Here is an 11,583-nt window from a genome sequence, read left to right as displayed (position 1 = left end):
TAATTTAGCAAGTGCACAGTTTTTATAATTCAGTATAGCTTATATTTATTATTTGTTTTAGCGTACTGTTTTTTCAAATGATAACCTCTTTTTGCATTTTGAAATTTTAATGGGAGAAAAAAGTTTCGCAGAAGGATATGGACATCGATTGAATCATAGAAAATGTTTTTCCCACCGAACTTGAAATTTGAAGGGGACTTCGAACGAGTTATTTAGTATTTAATATTAAAACACTTAAGATAACTCTTATGCACATCTTGTAGCTGTATAGCGACATCAGGAGGACAAATAATGAGAGTGTCTTCGTTAAATTCGGGATTCTTCATCGTGAGGCATGCCTTCTTTAAATGATGATGGACATTTTGAGGTGTAAGAGTGAGTTTGGTTATGCCATCATGCGTATAAGCGCGGTATTCTTTTCTGCCTATTACTACATCATAGGGGGGAGCAGGTACAAATGGCGGCACTCTAATTGCCTTTGAACACCCATAGCATACTCGTATTTTTGTTCCTTTTAAAATTTTCAGAAAGTAATTGTTCTCCAAATCGTCAGATGCGGTCACATTGCTTTCCAGTGGACTGTAGCGCGATCTTCGTTTTGTAGATAATACGTCTTCAAATTCATACTGAGAAGTGGATTTTCTCTTTGCCGATCTATCTTTATGTCCCGGTTTCTTTTGAGGTTTTGGGGGCATTTTCTCTTTGCAAATCGTTGAAATGCTTAGTTCTCCGCATTTCTTATACCAACACAAAAATTTATCTAGAGTTCCTTTTTTCTCGGCAACAGCTACGGCATGAGAACACATTTGCTTGGCTTTATATGCATCATACGGACTTTCTATTTTTCCACTTTTAAATATTTCAACATAGTGAGGAATTTTTTTGATTTGCTCAAAACAAGCATTGCTGTACTGTCCCCAGGGGCATTTACAATATTACTATCTTTTTCTAAAATTTCCACAGATTTATCCCATACCCTTTGGTACACATTTTCAGACAACCCGGTATCTTCAAATTCAATACTCATGCCACCAGATTTGGTTTTGGACCTTGTAGTTCCCGAAGTAGAGGCACCCTCGCTGTCTAAAGAGTGACGTGATGGCTTAAGTGGAGCCTTTAGAAAGTTTTGCAAGTGGGCTTGTCTTGTGTTACTTGATAATTTGAACCAGTCTGTTTGGCATATTTCATACTGTTTATATTCAGGTCTTAATTCATAAGGTCCAACTCCAATAAGGGCTTTTTCAACATCTTTGTTCTGACTGTCAACTAAAGAAAATAGTTTAGAACAAAATTCTCCTAACTGAGATTTTTTGTAGTCTACTTTCTCTTTAAGCTTTTTGTTTACAGATTCGTTTGCATTTGTGGTATACTCAGCAAAACCCAGACCTGCAGATATTCTCAGTGGTAACAGAAGGTGTTTTTTAAATGTGTCAGCCTTTTCCTTGAGAAACCATTTGTAAAAAAGCGGGTCGTTTGTTTTTCGGTCTTCGATTTCTCTTTCATTCCAGATTATTTCATAATTTTTTAACTCTGTGTCAAACTCGGATTCAGAAGTGGCATCAACTAATCCGTATTCTACCTCGGAATCGCGTTTTACACCAAATATATCCCTGATGTACTCGCCTATGGTGGATTCTGAAACACCCAGTCCTTGGAGTTTTCTGGAAATGTTATTTCGCATATGCCTAAAACACTGAATGTTCAGACTTTGAGGGAAAAAATTTTTCACACCGTTAAAAATGGCCTTTTCATCGTCAGTTCCAATAAAAAGAATTTCGCTAAGACTTGGCCTGAGAGAAGTGCACGTGCTTGCCAGATAGGAATATGACATTGGAAGCTTTTGCTGATGAATGAGGACGGGACCAATCATTGTAGGGGAATTTCCGGTTCGACGATGTCGAAGTTGTAAATGTTTGTATGTTGCAACTGTTACAAGAAATTGGCCTAAATTAAAAGTAGGGTCAATACCTAATATGGAAGTCTCTGCAGGGTTAGTTAAGAACTTCTGCATTTCTGATAGCTGTCTGTCCGTAACACAGACGCACATGGGCTCGGGTGCAGCTTGAATGGACCTTATAAAAGGATTAGTCATAGACTGTTCCGATTTGCAGTGTTGTATAATTGAAAACAAGTCGTCTTTATCCTTGGACCCTTTTTCCTGCCTTGACGTTGAGTGCTTAATATTGTAAATCTGCTTTATATTTCTAGGGATGGTACACATGCTCTCTGCCTCCAAGCCGCCGACAGATTCGAATGCGTTCTCAAAAGCATCTTTTGCCTTCATCTTCTTATTTACCTTTTTAACTGTAGACTTTGTTGTCCGTACGTAGATCCCTCCTGATTTGCCATTTCCATGAGATCTTGGCTTTGGCGGGGGAATATTACCATGGAAAACAAACTGCAAAATGACTACTTTATGTTGATTTCCTTTCCAGTCAAAGAGTTCGTATATTCTTCTCTTAAAACTTGCGTCGCTTTTTAAGGAGTAGTAAGACCTTTTGAGCATGTAGATTCCTTGTCTCATGACGCTGGGATTTTTTCTCAAAACTTTAATTACTCTCTCATTATCAGTAATAGAAACGTAATCTCTTTGAACTCTCTCATTTTTCATGGCACCTAGTTCATGTGACCGTATATCATCGAGATGCTCTAATTTACTCGTGTCTACAACATATATTTTCGTTTCTTTGCAACTAAAAGGTACTTTTGATGCCAAATGATCCTTTGTATTTAAAATTACTGATACAGCTTCTTTTACCCCAAATTTCTTGTCAATCGAAGAAAAAATCGGCATGTATTCGTTGTCGTCATAGAACTTTATTTCCGGCGACTTGGTTGGACATCCAGAAGACCTGAAATGAAAAGCTTATTTTAACAAGATGTGTTTGCGAAACACTGATGCCCCCGAACGGCAGCTTATGACAAAAGGTTCTCAAATGCACGTCAAAGTCCAAGGTCAAGAGATCAAAAATGTTGTTACCCAAAGAAAGGACTTGTCTCAATGAATATACCCGTGAAATATGAAAGACCAAGCACCAAAAAATTCAAAAGTTATTGCCAATGTTAAATTTTTTAAAAGTGGGTCAAACTACAATGTCAAGCTTTCGAGCTTGACTTAAGAATTAAGTCAAGCTTGAAGGTCAAAGTTAAAAGGTCAACATTGTTGATATCTAAAGGAAAGTTCTGTCGCAAGGAATACACATGTGAAACATGAAAGTCCTAGTACTAACTGTTTGAAAGTTGTGGTTAAGGATAAATTTTCTTAAAATTGGGTCAAACTCTGAGGTCAAGGTCATAAGGTTTAAAATATTTATACCCATGGAAAAGTCTTGTTACAATAAATAAACTCGAAGGTCAAGGTCAAGAGGCCAAATATGTTGGTACCCAAAGGAAGGTCTTGTTACAAGAAATGCACTAGTAAAATAAGAAATCCATATCTCCAACCAATCAAAAATTATGAGCAAGTTTTTGCGGACAAACAGAGCAAAACCTATAGGTCCCCGAATCTTTGACGGGGGCAAAATAAACGTTTAAAGGTGTGCACTGAAATACAACGCCCACCCTAGACACATTGCACTTAAAAAAAAAAGAATTGAATAATCTCTAACCGCTTTGTAAAGTATAAGTTGGGCATAGACTCTCCAGGGGTTCTGGGGACGAAAAAAAATTATTGCAAAATGAATTGTGAAAAAACGACAATCAGATAAATTGATTTGATGACTAGGGCTGCGCAATAATATCGATGTTCCGGTATAATGCTATTCGTTAACAAAAAATGTCGTTTTGCGATACGTTTTTCCAGTACCGATATACCGGCAAACTGCTTGGGCTTTAGATTTCATAAGTAAAATATAAAATTTAATTTGTTAGAAACGTTTTCAATCGTACCAAACAGTACCAAACGGTAAGGTTGCTGTTGTATGGCTGCATTGTGTTACAAAACTGTAGTGAAATCAACAAGAACTTTTTCATAACACTGTAGTTATAATATTTTTACACACTCTGTCTATAGATGGAGGTTAAACAATTAAGAAAAAGAGCATTTTAATTGGCATTAAAAATATTGCAATATATATCCCAATACAGTTAAAAAAGTCGCAATATATCGCAATACGAAATTCCCAGCCGATACCTAACCCTTTTGATGACAGTGATATAACATTCTTCTTCAAGGATTTGTGTCAATCAAACGCGTCCCGAAATTCGTAGTTTTGATAATTTTCCAGATAAAAGAAGTTTCTGAACACGTATATATTTCCGTGTGAAATGCTCTAGCAACATATAAGTCATGATATTATATAGAAATTTTCAGAAAATATTAACTTCAATTTCAAATCTGTATCTACACTGTAAGCCCCTTGGAGACGTGGTTTGATTTTAAATTTTCCTGTAAAAAGACTTATGTGTTCAAACATGAACTCTACACTTAAATCGTGCTTAATGTATTATTACCCTTGATCCGATGTACAGTCAGAGCTGGTCTCCAACACTGGTGACATTGGTGAATTTGGAGAAGAGTCCGAGCTTGAAGGAATAACGATTGGTTCAGGGGGCTGAGATAACTCAAGATTTCCAGGTTTGATATCGGAACTGGAACTGGAAATGGAGATTGGATCATCATCATTGCTTAGATAAGCCGAGAATTCATCAAGCGATGGCAGGCTTTCTTTCTCAAAAGAATTTGATAATTCAGAATCGGATCTAAAACATGAAAAGTAAAATAGAAGCAAAATACTAGAAAATACGAATTCTTTCCTCCTTTTCATGGCAAAAATGGAAACTGACAACCCTTTCTTATGTTGTTTTTTTTAAATCTTGGATCGATATCCTTTTTCTTCTTATATACTAGTATGTTTTCTGACGTTAACAGTAATGCAACCTTGTCGTCTTCATATGAATTGTACGTAAAAGTTACATTTTCAACAGGCACTTCTTTTTGCAAAAATTGCATTTTTGAATGACAAGTACGTAGATAAAATGTATTTTTGAAAGAAGACGAAAGGGTTACATACCTGATAACATGTAATGAATTTTTTTCTTTCAAAATGCGTTTTTTTAAATCAATACATGTAATTTTTTTTCTTTCAAAATGCGTTTTTTTTAATAAAAAGGAGGGAGTTGTTTCCTTGTCCGAAGTACCTGTAGGCAAAACTTGAATTGATGAATACAATATTTCGGAAAACTTCAGTTCGATTTGAGAATCAGATTTTTTGTTTTATATGATAGTAATTCTTGTGATCGGATCATGAATTATTAATTTTGATAAGTTATGGACCAGTAAAATTGTAGTTTGTTCCTCTGTATGCGACAATGCGAGAGAGTAATTTATGAACCTGATCTCAAAGTTTTTACCGTATTTTTACAACTTAGCTACTTTCGTAAACAAAATCGTCTTTGTTCTCTGAAATGTTGCTTGTAACGGATATTAAATTTAAATTCCTTTTGACAAAGGCAGGAAAATGACATAGATGATTATTTGGTGATGAAACTGATGTATTTTATCTATGTAAAATATGCAGTCCCTGTCTACCCCACCAAACCTCCAATTTACAGGCCTATAGAACGCGGGGGGGGGGGGGCTCTTTTTCTGAGTATAATATTTTGCTATAGTAAATTTTCCTCTAGATGCTGGTTGCCCCCTCTTTTTGTTGCTGTAAGGTCGAGCAATCGCCTCGGCTTTTATATTTCAGACAACATTTTTCGACCTCGGAGGTTATCCTGCATCATTCACGACAACAAAGACTTTATTTCTATTCTACTAACAGCTCCAAAATACGGCTGATCGTTTTCTCTATAGAGAAACGAATTAAGCTTAGGTCACCATGTCGCGATTTTGCTGTTCCATTTAACACCAGAGTCAATTTGTTTGTTTACTTATGTATCGATTGCAAAAATGCAGAGGGTTTCAGCTTTCGTTGGATTAAAAATATCCTTTAATCATTTATAACTGTTTGTAACATATATTGATTAATTTTTATGAATTTATGAATGTAAAATAACAAAATCAGTTGTCTATTTCACTGCTTTCTGATCTGATAAAGTTTTGATGACGTTCGTGATTTATTGGAGAATAGTGTCCGCGGCATTTCTTTGATCTCTGGTAGAATTAACTATAAAGTTGAATTGACAATAAAATATAAATCATATTGACTTTAATAGGAGCAGGACTATTGGGATCGATTCCAGGATGGTAAACAATCGATGTTCAATGAACTGGCTTAAATTTGTTAACATTATTTGCCTTTGGGCATATCTTTACCAGAGTTTTTCTGTCCAATATCGAATATAGGTTAAATCATACATATTGTATACATTGAAATTTCGCCATTAATATTCTCTACCTGCGCGCACAGGCACCTGAATATGTGGATACCCCCCCCCCCCCTTAATTTTTTTTTTATTTTAATGCATAATACACCCATATGGGTCAAGCAATACAATCCATCATTAAAAAATAACAGAGAACAATGAATGTATATATACATTAGGCACAATTTAAGTAATTTACTCCTTATATTATGTTACACCGGACCGCTGTGGACCTTTTATTTTGAATTTTAAAAAAAAGTAGGCGTGTATTATACATGTATCTTAAAAATATCAAATTTCCCTGTCAGTCATATCCATATGCAAACAGATTGTACTTATTTTTTCTTACGTTCAGAGATTAGCCATTTATACGGAATACCATATATTGACAATCTGTTTGCATAGAATGGAATATGGATGTATGTGATTGACGGGGAAATATATTTTTGAGAAAGTGTATGTTCTTTGCTATATTTTTTTTCAAGGGGGTTGGGGGGGTTGGTTGGTTATGCACACTTTAGATACCTGTGCCTGCGCGTACACCTTTAATGTTTTTGAAATGTAGCACACTGTGACCACAGGTACTTGAGGACAGGAACCCCACCCCCGATATAGACCCCCGGGCCGTTTCGACTTTTTTTCCTCATAAATTATCTTTCAATGTCATATTTGTGATATAATCCATACCATCAATTCGAGAAATTACCAAAAACAAATATTTCTTTAAAATTTCTACACACTTCATATATATAAATCTACAAGTACAAGGTTGCCAACTGCGGCTGCAAACCAAGATGCTCTGTGGAATTTTCTATGAAACTACATATATCCCTAAAATCAACAACTCATATCGTGGGGGGGGGGGGGTCCAGTCCTCAAGCACCTGTGACTGTGACATAAATAAAAATAATCAGAAATAAAATACATTACCTATCCTCTAAAAACTTCTGAAAACTTTCTTGCCACATGGTTTTGTGATGAATAGCTCAATGAAGAGGAGAGCTGAATGAGAACAGGGGGACTGCATGTTCCCAGAGTCACCGATTTTCAAAAAAAAAAAAAAAGGCCGACATGATTGATAACTACGCTGTCATCGCTTCAAATATCGACACCAGACTTTGATGTCTTCAATTTGTTACCATTTTGTAATATTTCATGACTGGGTGACTAAACCAAGCCAAAAGATTAAAGGATGTGTCAAGAATGTGAAAATATCAAAGCTTGGAAAACTGGAAAAAAATGTTTCAAGTGATAACAACTCAGGCTTTTTCGCATTGGGTATAATGTAAAAATAATGTAAATTTACTGAATCATTTAAGTATGATCTTGAATAATTAATCACAATCTGTAGCAAAAATGTACCCTTGACCAGAAAACAGAATGTTAGTTTTTCCTTCTCATACTTGGTCATGCGCGGATCCACATTTTTTTTTCTCGAGAAATTGGGGGTGGGGGGTTAAATAAATTTCGGAATCTTCTGACATTCAAAGTTTCTAGGCCAATTTTTTTTCTCCAGATACATGGCTCTTTTTACTATATATAAGAGTCTTTTTTTAGGCGCGTGGGGTTGGGGTGGGTTGGGTTCTGGATCATTTTCTTGATACTCGATAACTTGAAAATCCGGGGGGGGGGGGCTCAATCCTTACCCTCCAAATCCGCCTACGTTTCCATATTGCCAACCTGTCTTAGATTAATTGTGTTTTCGTATACAAGTAGCTCCGTGAGTAAACTGTTGCCCTAGAAAATATGATTCCAAGATCAACATTTTGCTTTCGTATCATTTATTTTCTACATTTTCTGTTCTTCGGTTTGGATATCTTTTATATGATAAAATATTTCAAACTTTTTTATGTATTTTTGACACTTGTAAAGATAATACATTTATTTATTAAAAACGTTTTAATTGATATACAAACAGGTTATTCCCTTTAAATTGTTGACTCAGTCGTGTTCTCGGCAAGTCGATATGGCTGTTTTTCTTTTGACTGTGTCGCACTCGGAGCTCTTCGGGTTGCCCGTGCCTCGCACGTAGCGTAGCGGAGTCAGCCGAGGATTGCCGATTGAGATACGGTAAAGAGAAGAATAGTACATATTCACGTACAAAATGTATATTTTTGGACAAAGGCTGTACCTCTTCAAGAAAAAAAAATGAAAAGACTGGAGAGTCTTTACAGTCCTCATCTATTGTGGACACTGATAGTGTGTTTATTATATTTCTTTTGCCCCCCCCCCCTCCCTAAAAAAGTAAACAAAACAACCAAATACTTGATAATAAGAGATTCTTTTTTCAAGAATTTGTGTAGCTTTACTGTTTATGCATACATGAAATATCGCCAAAACCAACGAATTGGCGATTGCGAAGAGAGGCATGCCAAAAAACACCTTCTTATTGATCAATGTAAATTTGTAGATCATGCAGCAACGAAAGAATTAAATTATTTATTTTTAAATAGATTTAAAAAAAATACTTTTATATTTTCTTTCAATTTTTTAGTGTAAAACCTTTTTTCCAGAATTTGTGTAACTTTTCTGTTTATGCATACATGAAATATCGCCAAAATCAACGAATTGGCGATTGCGAAGAGAGGCATGCCAAAAAACACCTTCTTATTGATCAACGTAAATTTGTAGATCATGCAGCAACGGAAGAATTAAATTATTTATTTTTAAATAAATTGAAAAATCCATTTTATATTTTCTTTCCCTTTTCCGTTCCGTTCCGTTTTCCGTTCCGCGTTTTAGCAACACCCGAATTACTGCAGGACATGGAGACCGGTCCATACGATGAGATAGTATAAACCCTTGTGCTGCCACTAAAAGATCTCTCACTGCTCAATAACCCTGATTGCGGAGTAAAGGTCTAAATTTGCAGCCCTCGATAAAAACAAATGGTGGCGTCTCAATATGAGTGAAGAATTCTCAAAAGGGGTTACTAGAACTGATCTTACTGTAATGTTCAACTGCTATAAAATCTTTAAGAATCACGTGTTATTAACAAAATTTGACATGCTAAAAGTCCTATTTACTTTGGTTTTTGCCATAAAATTTCATTCAATGATATACAATACTTATTAGATATTAAAATTAACACAAAGTAAGGTTTTTCTATCGCTGCATGACAAGAATGAGTCCGATGCCATCATGTCATTAATACTCTAATATGCGTATCTTTTTAACATTTCATGTACTTCTTTTTAGTAATCTTTACTGTCATTTTTTTAATTGAACCTTTTTGTTTTGAGATATAGTTTTAAATTATTTAACTTTGTCCAAATGTTATTTCTAAATTCATTTCTTTTTGCCTAAATCGTATGTATAATCAGATTCAAAGTGAGTTTCATAACGACGTCGGCACATTCTTGTCATGCGGCGATGGACGAGACGCTTATTCTTAAGGCATAAGTATCTAGAGTTTTAATGAAAACTTTCGATTATTACAGGTTTTATAGCAGTTCTGACATTATTTTTTGATCCACCCTCATATATGTAGCCTTGGTTTAAATTCTTTTCACTTATTAAATTTATAGCTTTTATGATACAAATACATCCTGAAGGAGTGTTCAGCGCATGGCATAATCATATGTACTTCTACACATCATTGAGATAAGATATTCAAATTATATTACAAGTTTTGTTGAGATTTGTCGATAATTAAAGATAATTAAAGATATTATAAAAGTCGTGACATTACTTCTGGATGAACCCTCGTAAGATGCATAAATCAATTCATTCATAAATCAATTCATTCATAAATCAATTCATTCATAAATCAATTCATGCATAAATCAATTCATTCATAAATCAATTCATGCATAAATCAATTCATTCATAAATCAATTCATATACAAAAATCATTTACTACATCGTAAAAAGGGGAAACATCATTTCGAGTGTTGTCCCAAAAAGTCGTAGACAGGGAAAAAATTTAGTTTCTCTTTGCTAAACCGATTTTCATTTCTTGTCATAGTAAAAAGCAAACTTTTATGATTATGAATGTCAAGGTCCATGATAATAACACATTTCATAACATGATAATGTAAAAAAAAAAAGAAGAAAGCATATGCATGTAAGTGTACATCGGCGCATGAAAGCAAGCGTAATTTACGTCTCGATTATTTTATGTATTGCCCCGTGTGCTTAACACGGTTCTCTTAAGCATTGTATTTTTTTTAATGGCAAATTTTTGACTGAGGGACTCATTAAATTTTGAACCTATCTATGATTTTTTTTTATAAGATTCCAATTTCAAGCCTCCAAAGGTCGCCTTACATTGTAGACAGCAGAGGATACACAAAGTTTGACGTCGATCGTTTTCCATAACGTTCCTAACCGTCTGACTTTAACAAACAGTACTCTACCTCTTATAGGCCTCACTATTTTTGGTACGGAGTTGAAAAGTGTCATTAAAATCTGTTATGCCATTTATAAACAATTCCCTACTAACGTTGTAGGGTGTAATGTCACTTCTATATTTTTTTCGACTCTGAAGTGAACAAACCACATTTGAAACCAATTTATTACATCCCTGTGCGCCGCTAACGCGTTTGACGACGTCATTTGCAGCAAACTCAATTCCAATAGCACAAATTCCGTTGTAATGTGATTGGTTATTTTGCTTTGTTACATGCAGACCTATCAGGAGAGAATATATAGATTCCTAGAACAATAGTATTGCTTTAATAAATAACACTGAGTTTACTTAACACCCGGAAGTTAGATAGTGCGTCTATTGACAGAGATTGAGTACCACGATTATCATGTCAAATAAGATAAAATATTAATATTTATCCGTCGTTTATTTTTTTTTCCAGCTTTTGTGACAGAAGTTACATAAGGTTATGGTTATTTGTAGTCAAATTCAGAAATAAAAGTACAGTAGGGAAACATGAAAATCATCCAGAATTTCGTTTTCCTTTTGAATACATTCTTACTTATATCGGGAAATTTACAAGACGGATATTCAAAGTTAAGATACGGTTATAGGCTGGACAGAAAAATGATTGCTTCCTTTACCGATTATAGTATACTGGACTGTGTAGAAGAATGCCTCAGAACAACAAGATGTAAGTCTGTTAGTTATTATAAAGGAGCCAATTATTGTGAAATTAATTATGAGGATAGAAATACTGCTCGGGAAAGATACAAAGAAGACACTGGGTGGATCTACAGCGAGAGAGAAGACTGGGATCCGGTAGATATATTTTATAAATTCATTAATTAGAAAATTATAAAAATATATTTTAAAAAACACATTTAATGTTAATATATTCTATA

At 34.7% G+C, this 11,583-nt stretch overlaps 1 pseudogene; it reads right to left on the bottom strand.

Moving 5' to 3' along the window:
* Positions 1–212: 212 nt before the first annotated feature.
* On the bottom strand, positions 213–7,277 carry LOC133199859 (uncharacterized; annotated as a pseudogene).
* Positions 7,278–11,583: the final 4,306 nt, after the last annotated feature.

Source organism: Saccostrea echinata, unplaced genomic scaffold (assembly GCF_033153115.1).
Source record: "Saccostrea echinata isolate AGI-Se365-2 ecotype Australia unplaced genomic scaffold, CSIRO_AGI_Sech_v1 ptg000036l, whole genome shotgun sequence".
NCBI lineage: Eukaryota > Metazoa > Mollusca > Bivalvia > Ostreida > Ostreidae > Saccostrea > Saccostrea echinata.
The sequence above is the reverse complement of the archived record's forward strand: the minus strand, read 5'-3'. Positions and strand labels throughout refer to the sequence as shown.